The sequence below is a fragment of the Neophocaena asiaeorientalis genome, unplaced genomic scaffold (genome assembly GCF_003031525.2).
Source record: "Neophocaena asiaeorientalis asiaeorientalis breed wild unplaced genomic scaffold, Neophocaena_asiaeorientalis_V1.1 scaffold188, whole genome shotgun sequence".
Classification (NCBI taxonomy): domain Eukaryota; kingdom Metazoa; phylum Chordata; class Mammalia; order Artiodactyla; family Phocoenidae; genus Neophocaena; species Neophocaena asiaeorientalis.
This window is the reverse complement of record NW_020174156.1, coordinates 3,371,212-3,390,352: the sequence shown is the minus strand read 5'-3', so window position 1 is coordinate 3,390,352 and position 19,141 is coordinate 3,371,212. Positions and strand designations below refer to the sequence as shown.

The following is a 19,141-nucleotide window of genomic DNA, read 5'->3' as shown; positions in this document are numbered from 1 at the left end:
CTTTCTTCTCAAGTGCACATGGAACATTCTCGAGGACAGATCATATCTTGGGTCACAAATCAAGACTTGGTAAATTTAGGAAAATTGAAATCGTATCAAGTATCTTTTCTGACCACAACGCTATGAGACTAGATATCAATTACAGGAAAAAATCTGTAAAAAACACAAACACATGCAGGCTAAGCACTACACTGTAAATGACCAAGAGATCACTGAAGAAATCAAAGAGAAAATCAAAAAATACCTAGAAACATATGACAATGAAAACACAACAACCCAAAACCTATGGGATGCAGCAAAAACAGTTCTAAGAGGGAAGTTTATAGCAATACAATTGTACCTCAAGATACAAGAAACATCCCAAATAAACAACCAAACCTTACACCTAAAGCAATTAGAGAAAGAGGAATAAAAAACCCCCAAAGTTAGCAGAAGGAAGGAAATCATAAAGATCAGATCAGAAATAAATGAAAAAGAAATGAAGGAAATGATAGCAAAGATCAATAAAACTAAAACCTGATTCTTTGAGAAGATAAACAAAATTGATAAACCATTAGCCAGACTCATCAAGAGAAAAAGGGAGAAGACTCAAATAAACAGAATTAGAAATGAAAAAGGAGAAGTAACAACTGACACTGCAGAAATACAAAGGTCATGAGAGATTAATACAAGCAACTATATGCCAATAAAATGGACAACCTGGAAGAAATGGACAAATTCTTAGAAAAGCACAACCTTCTGAGACTGTACTAGGAAGAAATAGAAAATATACACAGACCAAACACAAGCACTGAAATTGCGACTGTGATTAAAAATCTTCCAGCAAAGAATTACTCAACCATAAAAAAAAACAAAATTGAGTTATTTTAATGAGTTGGATGGACCAAGAGTCTGTCATACAGTGTGAAGTCAGTCAGAAAGCGAAAAACAAATACCATGTTCTAACACATATATATGGAATCTAAAAAAAAAGTTTCTGAAGTACCTAGGGGCAGGACAGGAATAAACATGCAGATGTAGAGAATGGACTTGAGGACACGGGGAGGGTGAAGGGTAAGCTGGGATGAAGTGAGATCATAGCATGGACATATATACACTACCAAACATAAAATAGATAGCTAGTGGGAAGCAGCCACATAGCACAGGGAGATCAGCTCGGTGCTTTGTGACCTCCTAGAAGGGTGGGGTAGGGAGGGTGGGAGGGAGGTGCAAGAGGGAGGAGATATGGGGATATATGTATATGTATAGCTGATTCACTTTGTTATAAAGCAGAAACTAACACACCATTGTAAAGCAATTATACTCCAATAAAGGTGTTAAAAAAATTCTCAAGAAAAAATAAGACTTTGACCATCATATAAAATAAATTATGGTCTGTTTAATTTTAGTGTTACATGATGTTTTTAAGAATTTTTTGACCATGAATTGGATAAACTGTAGCTGTTGCCAAAATAAATATTTCCAACCATTCTAGATAAATAGACGTTTCATCTGTGTATTTTTTTCTTCTCCCTCTTTGTTTTTCCTGCTCTTCCATTGGCTTTTCTTTTCCCTGTATGAGGTGATTTTCGTCTCTCCCACTGCCCCAGGCCTTCTGCAGAGACACCTTGATTATTGAAAACCCTGGTTCATGGGGAATGTGCTCAGGAGAATTGAGGCATTGGAGTTATTCTCCATTGAGTCTAGAACAGAAGAACAAACACTGCCCTGGGAAAAAGATGAGCTGAATCTAGCCTCCATCCTTACTCACCTGTTATGAAATTATGGGCAAGTGTTTAAAAGTCTTGGAGTATTAGTTGCTTTTTCTGAAAAATAGGCATAATGATGATACCAAGTCCAAGCTCATTCTGCTCACCAAACGATAGGCCAGTAAACTGGGAGAGGAGTTGCTGGGACAAGGAATAATGACTTTATTCGGGAAGCCAGCAGACCGAGAAGATGGCAGACTAGTGTCTCAAAGAACCATCTTCTCCCAGTCAGAATCTGGGCGTCTTTTATACAGAGGAAGGGGAGGGAGGGAAGATCCACTGTGATGCCAACCGTTGGTGGAGCAGAACCTCTAACAGCCACTTGCTAAACAGCCCCGCACTGACAGCTGACGCCTGCCCCACCCCATTACAACTATATCTCCTCTGCCCAAACTCATCTCTTGACATCTTTACAGTTATAACTAGAAAGTACTCCCCCTACTCTGTTATTTGCACTGATCTTGGCCTCCTAAACCTGCCCTGTGAAGCCAACAACCACTGAGCCTGTGATCAATCACTTTAGTTATCATCCAGCTAACCATGTGTTTCCAGAAACATACTTGTCATTCAAAGACTTATTTAAAGAGTATCTAACGGTGAACCAGGTACGTGGAATTCATTTTCTTAGAATGACTCTTCAGTACTTCCCCTTCACAAAAAAACAGAAAAAACAAAACAAAACAAAATCACATTCAGGCAAGTCCTGTGACGGCTGTGGAACTGTGACTCCTGAATCACAAAATGACACAAGAAGACGTGAGGGTGAAGGTTTTTTGTTTTGTTTTTCTCAGATATGGCTGGCTATCAATAAATGATAAAATTAGACACTTTTTTTTCTGATGGATATTTTCTCCTTTACATAAATCCTGCCCTTCAAATTTGAGTGCTTTAACATTCTGAAAGAAAACACTGTTTTAACATACTTTGCCTAGGTGCTGCCCAATTATTAATTTAACAGAAAATCTTAAGGACAAACAGCAATTGAGCTTCTAACACCCACCAAGTATTTAGTGAGTTGCTAATGCTGCTCTGTGGAGATACTCAACAAATATGAAACACAGTTCCCAGTTTCAAAAAACTACAACTCATTGTGGAAATAATATTTATTGTATTTTAGAATGAAAATGTTCATCATTTTCCAGATGGAAACAGGAAATAGTTCACTGTCCAGAGAATAAAACAAAGAAAAGGATGGTCTGACCACCAGCAAAATAAAGTCAGTCCCTTCCCTACTTTTTGAATTGGCAAAGACAGACTGCCTTATGTTTGGAAAAATCCAGGTAAGTATCCAACAATGACATACATAAAGGATTATCAGTAGATGACAACTGTAGAGTATCTTAGCACAAGCATTAGACAGCTGGCTGGAGGCATCTTAAAAAAGCAAAAACAAAAACAAAACCAGAGTTCCTCAGAGGGTGCCTGCTGCATGCCTTCCGGTATTTGATGCATATGATACAGGGAGGAAGGGGTGGAGCAGACACTCGGATACAGAGGTGCCAAAGGGGGTGCCAGATCAACACATTCAGGCACGTTCTGTGACGGCTGTGACTCCTGAACCACGAAATGACACAAAAAGACATGAGGGTGAAGTTTGTTTTGTTTTTGTTTTTCTTAGATATGGCTGGCTATCAATACACGATACAGCCAATTCATGATGAATTGATGTGCTATATGGTGTTTTTTGTTAATTAAACTTTTTATTATAACGTCACTAAAATATGCTTGTGGTGCATTTTTTCATATTCACAGTAGTGCAAAAAACTATGCCAACACGTGACAATTTCCCATGGGAGAAATTATCTGTAGGTTGCATAAGGATGGAAGTTCCACAAGGGGTATGACTGCTAGAGCAGTGAAAAACAGCAGAAAAGACTCACAGATGAAAGAATACTGGAATGAGACACGACATAATAAGACTCATCTGGATTATTAAAAAAGAGAGAAGTACGTTCCAACTGAACTACATGAAGATGAGAGGTCAAAAACTATGGAGAAATATTAAACAAGTGGCAGCAGCTTTGAGTTCAATAGGTGTTGCGAAGTGTTTGGGGACAGGAAGGAAGGCAGAGCAGCTACTGGTGAAGAGATACTCAGTGCAGGTAGGACAGGCAAGCCTCCACAGCCCAAGATATTTATTGCTCACCTGCTGGATGATGTTTGAAATATCTTTGACTTTAATGTTTAGAGTTTTGCTTCAATGCTTAATCAAGCACATATTTGTGGGTTTAAAGGATGCAGCCATTCTTTTTCTTTGTAACAGACAGATAGAAATGGGGTCATCCCATTCAGAAAGAGTACCACCAATCCAATAACCAGAACATGTTCATTAGGCTTTAACTAGATTTGGATATTTTGTTTGTAATTAATACCCTATGATGGTTAATTTTGTGTATCACCTTAGCTAGGCCACAGTACCCAGATATATTTGGTCAAATGTCAGTCTGGATGTTTCTGTGAAGGTTTCTTCAAGATGAGATTAACATTTAGATCAGCAGACTTTGAATAAAGCAGATTACTTTCCATAATGTAGGTGGGCCTCATCTAATCAGTTAAAGGCCTTAAGAGAAAAAGACCAAGGTTCTACAGGGAAAAGGGAATTCTGCCTCCAGACTGCCTTTATGCTCAAGCAGCAACATCAGCTTTTTGCTGGGTCTCCAGCCTGCCAGTCTGCCCTGAAGATTTCAGACTTGCCAGCCACACAGTCACATGAGCCAATTCCTTAAAATAAATACCTCTTGACAGATAGACAGATAATCTCCTATTGGTTCTATTTCTCTGGCAAACCCTGAGTAATATGTACACCTTTAAGGGTTTAGATCCATTAACTTGAAATAAAAAGGAATTTGAGTACACAACCTCAGACATGCTGGATAAAGAATGACTTTTTATTAAACAATTTAAATGAAAGCTAATAACTGATTATAGAAACATTAAAAACTTCTGGATAGATTTTGAACCTTGGATCCTAGGAACCCAGTCTTGCAGTCTGGATTCATGATTATCCTCTTACCTTTTTTTTCCATCTTCCTGTTTTATGATCTGTCATAGAGTTTCTGAAGTATGACCTGGTACACAGTTATATTTTTCTCTAGGTTTTGCTACCTCTCCAGAAAGTCTTATATACTTACTCTGTGTACACTCCCTTTCTTGACTGCTGTTTTCTTAAAAGGAGCACTTTACAGTGAAAATAACAAGAACTTTGTGGTTAAAAAAAAAAAGTGAGTTTTAATCCTGGATCCAAAGCAAACAGTAGCTGTGTGATCTTGTCCATGTTGTAATAGTTAACCTCTTTGAACCTCAGTTTCCTTATCTCTCAAGATCTTCACAGAGTCAGTGTACAGAATAAATGAGGTAATGAATGCCTTGATCATACTGTTTATAGAGAAAGGAACTGACTGTCAAAAAAACTTGTATCTTGATGTAGCTTCTCAGTTTATTTTATTTTTTATAAATTTATTTTTGTCTGTGTTGGGTCTTCGTTGCTGTGTGCAAGCTTTCTCTAGTTGCATCAAGTGGGGGCTGCTCTTAATTGTGGTGTGTGGGCTTCTCACTGCGGTGGCTTCTCTTGTTGCAGAGCATGGGCTCTAGGTGCACAGGCTCAGGAGTTGTGGCTTGCAGGCTCTAGAGCGCAGGCTCAGTAGTTGTGGCACAGGGGCTTAGTTCCTCCACGGCATGTGGGATCTTCCTGGACCAGGGCTTGAACCCATGTCCCCTGCATTGGCAGGCGGATTCTTAATGACTGTTCCACCAGGGAAGCCCAGTTTCCTTACTTTAAAAGTTGCTGATGGGGGATTCCCTGGTGGTGCAGTGGTTGAGAGTTCGCCTGCCAATGCAGGGGACACGGGTTCGTGCCCCAGTCCGGGAGGACCCCACATGCTGCGGAGCGGCTGGGCCCGTGAGCCATGGCTGGTGAGCCTGCGCGTCTGGAGCCTGTGCTCCACAATGGGGGAGGCCACAACAGTGAGAGGCCCGCGTACTGCAAAAAAAAAAAAGTTGCTGATGATAATAAAAAAATTCAACAAGTATGTGATTTAGGAAATAATGTCTCTGCCAAACTTAGCAGCTAAATAGTGTCAAAAGGACTATATTATTCGAGGTAGCCTAACTTCTATAACAAGTCCCAAATTATAGCAGCTAAACATAGTAAAATTGTATTTTACTCACATCACAGCCCTGTGTGGATTAATTGGTGGTGGGGGAGGGGGTTATTTTGCTCCACAGAGTCTTTCATGAACCCAGGCACCTTCAACTTGTGGTTCCACCCTCACGTTGGCCCTTAAGGTTCTCTCTTTCAAGCCAGCTGATGAGAAAGAAAGAGAAAGAGAGATGATCACCCATGACTGCTTTTATGGGTCATTCCTAGAACAGCACACATCATTCCAGTTGACCAGAACCCTACTACATGGACTTACCTAGAAGACGTAGTGCCGCTATGTGTCCAAGGAGATGAAAACAAAGATATGGACGAACTTGGACACATATTTCTGTCTCAGAAGTCATAAAAACTTAAGAGATTAGTTTTTTTCAAGTTTGTTTGCCCTTAACTGTTTACTTCCCATTGCTGGGGCATATGCTTTGATCTGTTTCCAGGCCTTCACATCTTATATAAATTCCTAGGAACACGTTTCCCTATCAGCAGAATTTAATAATGGAGAAAGAGGTAGCTCGTAAGTCCCTTGGTATCTAAAGTAGGAAGAACAGATAGCTGCTTAGAGGAAAGAGGAAAAAAAGGGAAGCTCAGAAAATTATAAATTTATTACACTAATGAGATCATCAAAAGTCTATTCAACCATAAGAATTAAGTATTAGAAATGCTATCTTCTGTGGTGATGTTACCTTTTAAGTTCCAGTAGTCCCCAAATCCTCTCAGCTTTTTAAGTCCCACACTGAGAAACAGTAGTGCTGGCCAGAGCCTCGCAGAACATCTAGAGAAATTAGTCTGGCAGCTGCAAATGCCTATGGCAAATGATGTCCGTGATGAAAAGTGCTTTCAGTTTCATAGACGATTTCAAACTCCTAAGAGAGGTTGAGGTAGAAACAAACATGAGCCAGACTTCCCAGTTCACTAATTTCTTTTCTTTCTTCTGGATCTTTCCCACATTCTATGTCCATGTAAAAATTCAGATCTGCACCTGCCCTATGTACTCCATCCCACCCTGTCCAAGCCGAGATCCTTACCTGAGGCAAGGCCCCCACATGTACACGGTGGGCAGCACCAATGTGACACGATGTTTGTCTCAAGGTGAGTGGAGACCCAAAGGCCTTCCCCACAACCCCCTTGCTAAGCTGTCAGCTTTCCACCTGTATAGCTAAGTGCCAGAATGTTCCAGTATGAGCCATGCATTGGGGTAAGGAAGTAGAGGCCTCTGAAAAAGTCCAGCACTAATAATCTGACAGCACTGATAGCCAAACCAGTATCAATTAAGTGGTTACTATGCGCTAGCAACTTTATATGCATTATGTGATTAATCCTACCACAATCCTAGCAGTATTAGGAGCTCTGTTTTAAAAAGGAAAACAGTTTTAGTGAGGTTAAGCAAACAGCTCAGGGCAGCACAGCTGATAAAAGACAGAGCCAGGGTCCAAACCTAATTCTGTCTAACTCCTCCTACCTGAGGCAATTACAGCTAACTTTCACTGAGAGCTTACTACGTGCCAGTCATTGTTCTAAGCACTTCACTTGACTTAACTCATTTTATCCCCACAACACTCCTATGAAGCTGACACTGTTATTATCATCATTTTGCTGATGAAGATACTGAAGCACAGGGTGTCCTCAGGGCGTACTGTATTCTGAGATGTCAAAAAGAATGCTGTGAAACCAGAGCTGAGTGGCTGCTTCAGAACCCGTCAGAGTGGAGACAACAGGGCCGTTTCTAGGCACCAGGTCATTTGCCTACCTATCCTACCAGACCATGCCCAGTTTGGGTGTATGGCTGAGGGACTAAGCTGCTTGGTTCCCATGAGCCTGTGAGGAGAGCTCAGGGGAGGAGACAGGCTTAATGCCACCTCAGAAGAACAAAGATCATATGGAACATTAAAAACATGCATTTTCCTATCAAAACCTCCTACATGGACTGAAAAGTTTTCTTAAGTAAAAAATATATATATATAATTCAAAATTTTATTAAAGTGAGAAAGACTCTTTTTATCTAGCATCTTTGAATTGTACTCTGAGAAGTATTGGTCTTCCCAAACCGAAATGAAGGAGAAGAAAAAGAAAACCTCACTTAATCTGATACTTTGGAGGAAATTTTTAAAGTTCATATTGTCTTCCTTCAACGACACAAGGAACATTTTATTGTGGGCCTGTATTTTTATTATAAATGCATAAAAACAATCAAAGAAAAAAGTCAGTAGAAGGCTTGGTAAGAGGGATTTCTTAAAATTAAAAGCTGTTGTACCTTCTCCAACTTGCCCCTACTTTTCAGAATGCTTGCTAGGCTAACCCAGCAGCCCCAGACATGGATAATGTGTCGTAGCCAAGGACTCATACAGAGACCACACGCACTACTGAGCATGTGCATTGTGTGTGGAGTGTCTCTGCATGTCATATGTGTAGAGCGGATGGGAGTGGATGCTTTGTTTATCTTTTCCTTAATTAAAAAAAAAAAAAAAAATGTGTTTCCCTCAGAACTCAACCAGGAACTGGCGCTGAGGTTTAGGGAGATGACCCGAGTTATATCACTCACCCAAATTATCCTGCCTCTTCATTCAGGGTGGTACACATGGCACCAAAAACTCCCAGTCATGCCTGTTTTCAATGTGTGTTAACTTTGCTTTATAATCACATTCAGTGACTAGCATGCCTCAGTAGAATGTTGAGTGACTTAAAAAATACTTGGCTCCCAGATAAGAAAAGTAAAACAAAGCTAAGTGTGTAATGTTTAACAAAGGAACATTCAGAATCCTTCTTCTGGCAGAATCAAGGCGGCAAAGAACACCCTTGTCCTCCTCTCCCAAATACAAATAGGAGAAAACATCCTGGAAAATAAATGCCAAGAGCCAATAGTCAGTTACTATTACGAAACATGAAGTTTTAAACCATTCATTCTCATGTTGTTCTTCTAAACCGAGGCCATTAATAACCTCTGAAAATGTTGACTGATTATCTTCCTTCTGCTTGGTTGGCATTTCTGTACCAAAATGTTCACATGGGAGGGAAATAAGGGCCTGGCAGCTTAGATTCAAAAAAAGTTTGAACTGGAACTCATTTATTTGTATTTCAAAATCCTGAGGCAGATTAACTGGAAGGCATCCAAAACCTCAGAAGCCAAAAGTTCTGCCAAACATTTTTCAGCTTGGCAATCAGTAATACAATACGGCCAGATCATTAAAGAAACCCTGTTCTGAATTCCCTTGAAGTTTCTAAGACAAAGTTTAAACAAAAATTATTTCCTTCAGAGGCTTGTATGCATGATAAGGTTCCATCTGTGCATAAGGAATAAGTATGGTAGATTAGATGCCTTGACTAAGAAAAAAACAAACACAACAAAAATAAACCTACATTCATTTCTATCTCTAGACCTGCATGACTGCATGTTCATGAAGCAAAAATCTGTCTCTCATAACTTAGGAAGGAGTTGTTTATTACTCCATTGCTTTGTCATGGCTGTATCATTCACTTGTTTTCAGCAATCATGTATTGTAAACCCAGTATCAAGAAGGTCCAGCGTCAGACACTGTGTGAAGGAAGAAACAAAGATGAAGATACATAGATTCTCCTCTCATGGGCATAATACATGGTGATAGGTATGGAGAGAAGAGACACATAAAAATGAGTGTTAACAAGGTATGGTGTTACATACCTTAGGAAGGTAAGATAAGGTGCTCTGGGTATTCAGAGAATGGGCATGTTAATTACAATCAAGAGGTGAGGACAGATTTCAGGAAGGAGACAGAATGAGCGCTGAGTCTTGAAGGGTATGTGGGATTTGGACAAAGGAGAAAAGGTCGTTGAGTATCGTGGTGTTTCATTTAGTGTTTTATTGTTTAAAATGTTCTATTAGCTCATTTCTACTCTGGGTCATATTTAAATCCACTCAAACACTTAAACCAAAACTGGTAACGTGAGAACACGTTTCTTGCCCACATGTTAAAATCAAGCTGGATGTAATCTCACATTTCTGTATAATCACAGTTTACTTTATATGCTGAAATTTATTTTTTTATCTGAATTGTCTCAAGGCAACGTCTCCTTAAATTAATTTTACCAGGGACAGGTTAAATGCATGAAACCTAGTGGTGTAGCCACTAATCAAAACCAGCATGAGAACAGGAATCTGAATTATTTAGCCTCATAAGCATATTACCACTTTGCCTAAGAAGGGTGCTTACAAAGAAGAATCATCTTTTTGCCACCGTTGTACCAATCCCATTGTATCCATCTATGGGAAGATCAAAATCCACTTATTTAATTCAACTCATTTAAATAAGCATTTACCAAGAAATTACTGCAAAGACACTGTGCCAGTTTCTGAGGATACTAAATGATTACCTATAGGGATCTCACATCCTAGATGAGAATACATAGCACCTCTAATGCAAAGTAAAATAATAGACACCAGGGACAAGTATGTCTGATACTCACATTCCACTTCAGAAATAAAGCTATACCGTTTGGCCACCTTCATTCAATTCCCCCTCCCTCAACTCCCCTGCCCCCACCTCTGGGAACCACAAATCTGATCTCTTTTTCTGAGTTTATTTGTTCTTTGAAGGATAATTGACCTACAACACTGTTAGTTTCTGATGCAAAATAGTGATCTGATATTTCTATACATTACAAAATGATCACTGTGATGTCTAGCTACCATCTGTCATCATACAATGATATTACATTGTTACTGACTGTATTTCCCATGCTGTACATTTCATCCCTGTGACTCATTTATTTTGTAACTCTTAATTTCCCTCACCCATTTCACTCAAAGGCTTCAAAATTGCAGTTGTAAGAATAATAAGTACTAAGGATGTAATGTGTAACACGATTAGTATAATGAGCACTGATGAATGTTACATATGAAAGCTGTAAAGAGAGTAAACCCTAAGAGTTCTCATCACAAGGGAAACTTGTTTTTCTTTTGTCTCCATATGAGATGATAGATGCTTGCTAAACTTATTGTGCTAATCACTTCATGATATATGTAAGTCAAAACATTATGCTGTATGTACAACTTAAACTTACACAGTGCTGTATGTCAATTATATCTCAATAAAACTGGAAGAAAATTAAAACTTAATTTAAAAATTTAAATAAAAAAGAAAGGTTGGGCTTCCCTGGTGGCACAGAGGTTGAGAGTCTGCCTGCTGATGCAGGGGACATGGGTTCGTGCCCCGGGCCGGGAAGATCCCACGTGCCGTGGAGCGGCTGGGCCCGTGAGCCATGGCCGCTGAGCCTGCGCTCCACAGTGGGAGAGGCCACGACAGTGAGAGGCCCGCATACCGCAAAAAAAAAAAAAAAGAAAAAAAAGAAAGGTCATTTGCATATGTAGATTCATATTCGTACTATTTACGATTCTAATTGTAAAGTAGGCTCAAAATATTCTTTAAACTTCTTTGGAATTAGCCTTAGAGTCTATTTATATACAAATCACACACACACAAACACTAGTAGTATTTTTTAAGTCATTTGCCAATATTGACAAAATGACTGGTTTCATTTACCAAACTTGAATCTGAATGATTTTTCATATTTTCCAATGTTCAGATATACCTTAAAATTCAAAGATTTGCCACAACTGAGACTATTAAAAGATATGCCATATATTTTGAAGGCAATTTTCTAATATACATGTATTAAAAAATTCTCCAGAAAAGCTTTTAGCGATGGCACCATCATTTCAATGTACTTTCCTACCTACCTCCTCTGTCTGGAAAACTCCTACTCACCTTTCACAACCCAATTCAGATATTGCTTCTTCAGTGAAGTTCTAGATTCCCTTCTGTACTTTCACACAACTTTGTTAAACCTATAACTTCATTGCTACAACCAAGTCTAAGATACCAATAGCCTGTGCCTTAGTTCCCTCATCTGTAAAATGGGATTATAACAGATAGTATTCATGAAGGTGAAATGAATTTGTAACATTTAAGAACAGCATGTGAAGCATGGTATCATAAAGTACATTTTCAGTTACACTATCATTATGGGCCCAAGTAATTGTCATATAGTAAGTCATCAATATTGGACCATTGGATAAAACATATACCCTGTTTAATAGATATACCAGAATTAATACATTCCAGGGTGTGTTAGCCTCTTTCATAAAATGATTTACAATCACACTTCATAAGTTAAAAATAAACATTCATCGAGTCTAAAACATAGCTTTACGCATTGAAAATAATGCAAATAACTTATTTACATAGTACATAGTTTTACAAAGCAAAGTGAAGAAATTAATATTATTTTCTTTCACACTACGTAATTCCGTTCTAATGCCAATCATAGATGAAAAGTATGTATTTGCCCATTTGGCTCCCCCTTCAAATATATCTAAGCATCTAAGTTGTCACTGAAATCTGCAGTGGCTTTTTCATCAATGAGCTTCTAATGGTCTTTTGATGCTTATCAAATGCCTATCATACATTTCTTCCTCTGAACCACACTCCTCCCAGGCTTTCAGTCTCCCAAAAGGGACAGCTGCATATTGCTCTTCTCTTTCTACACCAGTTCCAGTAGCTCAGTGGGGAAGGAAGGAGAAAATAAACACACACATTTCTAACTTTCTACCCTAGTGACTAGTCTACCATTCCCCTAGCCAACATCCTCAAAAATATATAATGAAGTGGTTTGTGTGACTGAAAGAGTGGGTTCATTTTCCTAGCTTAACATCTTCTAAGACCGGTCCAGCTTCCGCTGAGCACTCTATTTTCTATTTATCTATACCATTTGCGTAAGATGTATCACAAACTTCAGCACTTATTCATTGTGTATTATTCACCATGGCTCTATGCAGATTAGTTCTCTCTTCATATTATCATAAGCTACTTGAAAGCTAAATAATTTGAATCCTCTCACCCCACCTCCTGGCAACAGTGCTGAAAATTCACCATTTACTGAGACCTTTCCCTTACAAATAGGCCCAAAGGGACCAAAATGAGTGGAACAGGTTCAACAGAGCTCTTGTCCTCCTGCAGTTTAAAATGCAATGGGCAGAGACAGTAAAAAAGCTCTAATACTGTCTGCTGAGGTGGAGGTGTAGACACAGTTCTTTGTGATGCAGATAACAAGGAGATTAGTTCACCTGAGAGCATCTGATTAAAGCTATTCAAAGTGTGGTCCAAGGACAGGTGCTGGTTACATATGAAATAAATTCAGAAATTGAGAATAAGCGTTTAGAATTGTTTATAGCCATTAACAAAGTGAAGTTATGTCTGCTGAGCCTAACAAAAAAATTATGACTTATGCTTTGTATGTCTGTAAGCAGATTGGAAATTTTAAAAAGAAAGGAAAAGAAGGAAGAAAGAGAAAGAGAAGGAAACTGGCCTTTCCTCACAGAGAATTTGAGCATCACTGTCTTAGATGAACCAGGATTGACCTGGACCCTGCAGAGGGGGAGGACTTCCACAGCCAAATACGTGGAAGAAGGTGGGACAAGGACGGTCAGCAGCACCAAAACTCAGAGAAGAGGGTGCAAGGAACGAATGAGGAATATCAAACCAGTGAAGTGAGAAGACGGGATTCTCCTGTATGTGAGACAGGAACCCAGAATTATTGAATGATACCAAAGGTCAGGAGAATTCATTCCAAGCTGAAGAGTTTGGACTTTCCTCTATTGGCAGCAGAGAACTATGGAAAGTTTTTGACTGGAAAATACCATAACAGAATCTGCACACGGGTAGACGATGCTCAATAGCTCCTTGCTAATTGAACTAATTTGCTCCAGTGGCTGTAAACTCAAATGCTGACCTAGGCAGGCAGACCCCACAGGAAGGAAGGCGAGGCTTGTCGATCTACCTACCACTTGCCTCATCTGATGGACCTACTATGTAGATCCAGCAACCATTTTCATCTACAGCTATATACCCCACATGCCAGATATCCAATCTTTCAAGAGAAGCTGAAAAGCAGGATTTATATGGGAACTCCTAAATTTCAAATGTTAGCACTGATCAAAAACTTGTTAAAGGATAGTATTAAGGCCCAACCAAACAGGTCTGCAAATTGGATTTGATGCTCAGGCCCCCAATATGCATCTCTGCTTCCACACATTAAAAAAAGAGGTTTATGATATCTGCTAGAGTGATAACACTGCTCCTCATGTACTGTTTGGTCCCCAAAGCCTATAAAGATTATTTTTCATACTCATAATGTAACGTCTATACTATCCTGTGGTCCTCTGTCTTCAGAAATGATTGCTGGCATTAGTGATTACTGCAAATGTGTGCTCATATACCCAAATCTGATGCATCCTTCAAGTTCCTTCTCTCTTGGTTCAGCAGTAGAAACTACATGCAATTACAGCCACCGTATAGCCCCTGCAAGTACTTCCATCACTAAGGGGTAGAGTTGTGTGCGAGTTTTAGTATCTTTATCTCTTAAAACCAGACGATTCTTAATCCTGGACTGAAACTGGGCTGCCCCATCCAGCCCCCAAAGAAATAGCCCCGCATTCTGCCCAGACCATTTTACTTTCTCTTTTCCCTGGGGAATCTTTGCTTAGCTAAGGTTGCCTGGGCCTGGTTTCAGCCGAGGTAAAAGCAGTATCAGGGTGCAGCTGGTAGCCCTATTAGGATGCTTCCAAATTACGAGGCTTTTGGAAAGGGAAACGTTCTTATTCCAACAAGTTTCAGAAAATTTAAAAAAAAAAAAATCTCTCTGCCAGTAAATTTTAAATGTGTTTGTTAGAAAGGGTGGGAGAAGGGGTGAAGAGGAGACTTCTTTTTTTCCAATAAAAAGTCTCTTCCCAGCTGTTCTTTCCACAGCCTGCATAAAGAACGTATGTCCTTTTGATTAAAGTACAGCTTTCATGCCCTGCTCTGGCAGGCTGCCAAAATCTGCCTTAAGGTGAGAGTGGCTATTTTAAGGTGGAATTGTTTGCATTTGACTTGAAAAGACTTGTTATTCCACAGTTAACTTTTCATACTGCTCGGAAGGGAAGCAGCAATCTGAACCTGGAGAAACAAGATGGAGGAAATGACCCCTGGCCCTTCAGGGAAAAAAATTTTTTTTAATCCAAATAACCATAATTTCCACAGCTTTCATCATTCTCTGTGGTACATTTTACTGTTCCAAGAAAGCTGAATTAGACTTGATAGGGTTACATCATAAACTTCCACAGTAAAAGGTTAATATTCAATTATAAAAATCACTCAAGTCTTGGATTTACTTAGTTTAGGAGGACATGTTTTCACTCATTTATCTTATAAATGTATCCATTCAGAAATCCATATAACTGCTCACAATTTGAATTGCTTCCAAAGAAAGATAAACATTCTGGACTGTTGGCTGAGATGTTGTTGTCATTGTCGTTAGCCTGGTCATTTTTCTATTTCTCCAGGAAAATGTGTTGGTCTTTTAGGCTGGAAAGCCATTGGGCTTATGCTTGAAAAACAAATCACTGTGCACATACACACGTGGAAGAGCTGTGCAGCCTAAATATGACTCTCTCTCCTCTGCTCTTCTAGAACATTTGCTGCTTTCCCTGCTACAGTGTGTCAGCTAAACTCCTCAGTCAAGATGTGCTCAGCACACTAGAATTGCCTGAACTGATTACTAGTGTTTCTTAACCAACCCACTTTATAATTTCTGTCAGTCTCAAGTTTTTAAAAAATTAGTATTAATTACTTTTGTCTTTGTGGGCCCAGAATTGATGAGGCATTTAATATGATTCTTGACTACTTTCTAACAAAACTGTTTTTCACATGTATAAAACAAGAATTTTAAGTTTCGTTTTTCCTTCTCTTCTGAATCTCACTGTTCTTTGGTTATTAGCACTTAGAACTTATATTTTAGGATTTCCTTATTGCGCTATAATAATGGGAAAATATCTGTATATATCTCATACAGAACGATTTTCCTAAAAGAAAGGAGATGAGATTGTCTTGTGATGTTAAGAAAATAAAGTCATAAATTGAAATGCCTATGTTATGGTTAACTCCTAAAAGCTACAGAGTAAAATAATACCTCACAGAGTAGATGTGAAATGAAACAGAGTGTGTTTCCCTACCCAGATTAGATAAGTTTTCTTTTCCCATTCTCTCCAGCCTCTTTCCATGTCTTCTCTCAAGTTCTGGAGTTTCTTTTAATTTTTTTTAACTAAACAGTCTGCATTTAACATAAGCAGGGAGAGCTTGCTCATAGCACACTAGTGGAAATCACTGAGTTTGTGGGGACAGTTCTGTAAAACGTGCTCCAGGGCAATGGAATAATTTACTTCCTTTAAAAGACTGAATCAAGCCCTTTGGACTCCCAGAAGGGAACAATCTACCTCATCTAAAAGATGTGATGAGATGGCATGAGAGAGTCACTGATAGCTTTAGGCAGAAACTTTCCTGTGTCAGTTTCTGGAAGGGGTCATTCCAGGCCCAGGTGTGGTCTCAGCTTCAATATAATGTGAGTGGATCTTCAACTTTCTGTCTCAGGTCCCCTCTGAGAATTAAAAAAAAGGCCATAGATTTCTTCCTATGTACATACACGTATGTCTGTCCCCACTACACACACACACACACACACACACACACACACACACACACACAGTCCTTTCCTGGATCCCACTGACCAATTTTAAAATTTTTCCAGAGATGACACATCTCTGCTGTCAGATTCATGCAAAGGAAACCCAGAGTCTGATTTACTAAACAGGATGCCAATTTATTAATTTAAATGTGGAGACATGGCTTGGTCCAGGAGCTAGGCCAACTGTCTGCACACTCCCTTCTGGTAGGTAGAGCTATACAAGAAATCAAATTACAGATGAGAAGGCTTCCTGGTGATTTTAGAAATAGAACAAAGGCGGTGGACGTCATTAAACCACAGCAGCCTAATCAATGTCTCTTCTCCATTCCAAGGATATGTGTGTCCACTCACCAACCTTAGAGTCCTCTCTCCTCTAGTCGCTGTTTCATTAAATTCCAATACACAAAGCGGAGAGGGCTCAGAAAATTAGTCTGTCACCCATACACCATTACTTATGCCAAAAAGTTAAATACAACTTAACTGAAATACAGATTTCAGTTACACTTCAATTATTTCTTCTTCAGGATGTATTCTTGTTAGGATCCTTGCACCTTTTAAAGATTTGAGAAGTACTTTATTAGTAAGAATAGTACAAACCATTTCTTCTTCAGGTAGCTATAAGTAGAATGTTTCTTTTACATGTCAAAGAGAATTTAACATGACTTCGTTTCCAAGTCCTGTGAACACATCATGGGGAGAATTATCAGCTACCACACATCAACTATGGAGTCAACTCCATTGTTTATCTGTAGTAATGCAGGGCAACCATGGCAGAGATCATCTAAAGCAGTTGTTTGAATGCACGTGTAATACTTTCCAAGGATGCTTGCCTCCCTGGGTTTTTCTTAGATTATTTCTTTGTGTTTGCCTTTGATGAGCCAGACAATGGAGCCCAGAAACACCCTGAACTAGAAAGAGTACAGTATTCTCTCCTTGGTGCTTCACCAACAGGTAATATTCCTCTCTCTCTTTCCCTCTCTCTCTCTCTCTCCTACCTCCAATTCCTCCTCCTTCCTTCCTTCTCTCCCTTTCTCAGTAAATCCTATTCAAAGCTAAGAATCTAGAATTTTTTTTTCAGCATATCACCTACCACAGCAGAATTCTCAATCTCTGTTGGTAAAACTCAAAATTTTCTCCTAAATTAAGTTAATGAAGCAGTTTGTACAGTGATTTTTTTTTTGAAAGGTTAGTCTTTTGCTCTTTTCCTAGTAAGGGACCAGGTAAAACAAGTCGTGGAGGCTTTTCTCAGGATATAATACAGAATGGCAAACATGAGAACTGTGTCCAAGGTAAAGGCCAAAGCTGAACCAGAGAAGTAGGCAACAAGCAGCCTATCAGAACACCAAGGAGCAGACCGTGAGATACAGACAAACAACTCAGGGGATAGGCTAAGGTCACAACAGATAAAGAGATGATAGAAAGATCTCAAGGCAGGGAGAAGACTCCCCCAGCTGATGAGGTCATCCTTGTAAGAGGGCTAAGATGATATGAAACAAGTTAAACTGTGGTTCACAACTACAAACAAGCAGCATTGAATGAAAGCCACATGAGGACAGTGACAAGTGAAGCAAAGCATTCCAACATGACCCGGGGTTCACCGGAAGCAGTAGAAGCTTTCCTTTCATAGGGTTAAGTGTAAAGTTGCTGCCTGGCTCCTTTCTCAACCAGTTGCTTCAGTTGAGATATCCTGAAAATCAGCAAAAGATATTACCAGGGATAGCCATTATCTTCAAGCCTCCCAACAAGTTAGATTTCCTTGCAACAAGTGAATAGGAAATAAGATGTAAGAGCCCAGATTCACAAAAGCTTCACCTTGGCTTGGCAGGACTCCTGGGTGGTATAATCTTCTAGGATTCTGACCTGTTCTGCTTTCCTTTGAAACTAAATGGAAGCCTCCAGCAGACCCTTCTCTCTGTTTCCAAAACATGTTGAAGTTTGCCAAGAGTTTAATTTATATTTTGGACAAAATGGCATCACTTAACATTCTTCAGTAAATACTGATTAAGTATATGCTCAGGAGAAGATGTGCACTTATATAATACCAGTGAAAAACTTCTTGTGAAGATGGACACAAATTCTACGAGAAATATTTCCCATTAAATGATGCCATGGTCCTTATTTTGTGGACAAACAGAGAAGTTAAATGCTTTCCCATCAAAACCCCACAGTAAGTCAAGGGCCATTCTCAACACTATTCATTAAGACACTACCAGCTAAACAACACTAAAAGATCTAAGTCATGATATTTTCCCACCCAATGTTATATAGAAAGTGTTTTCAGCTTTTCATTTAATTGCATTAAAAAGAGCGCTATTACAACAATTGCATTAACAAGGATTTAATGATTTGTGAGGAACCTGAGTGATCCTAACACTGGTGGCACAAAGGCTACATTGAAACTACAAGTTGTTAGGTATCTGTGAAACCCTGAGTCAGCAGCACAGTTTTGGAGAAAAGCCATCCTCTCACCTTTTTCCTTTTTCAAGTCTGATGATTCCAAATGAACTCTGAACTCACAGCTGGGAGCTCCCATTCATTTAAAGAATTGGGCATTTGCTATTGCTGACCCACAGTTTTCAATAAAAGCAATTACCTGTCTATAAATTGTTAATAGTTCAAGCAACACACAACAAATCAATCATTCCCTTTGAGCAAGACAATATGCCAAGTGCTGGAGTGGAAACAGAAGCATAAGGTGGTTTTCTCT

At 39.2% G+C, this 19,141-nt stretch overlaps 1 long non-coding RNA gene across 1 annotated transcript in view; it reads right to left on the bottom strand.

The window, feature by feature from the left end:
* The window catches only part of LOC112406360 (uncharacterized), a 223,409-nt gene that overhangs the window by 108,652 nt on the left and 95,616 nt on the right, over nt 1-19,141 (bottom strand). Inside the window, exons 3-4 of the long non-coding RNA XR_003004542.1 lie at nt 6,588-6,767; nt 5,916-6,051 (exon numbers count right to left, since the gene is read on the bottom strand). This is a non-coding gene — a long non-coding RNA (uncharacterized LOC112406360). The remainder of the gene's footprint in view (nt 1-5,915; nt 6,052-6,587; nt 6,768-19,141) is intronic.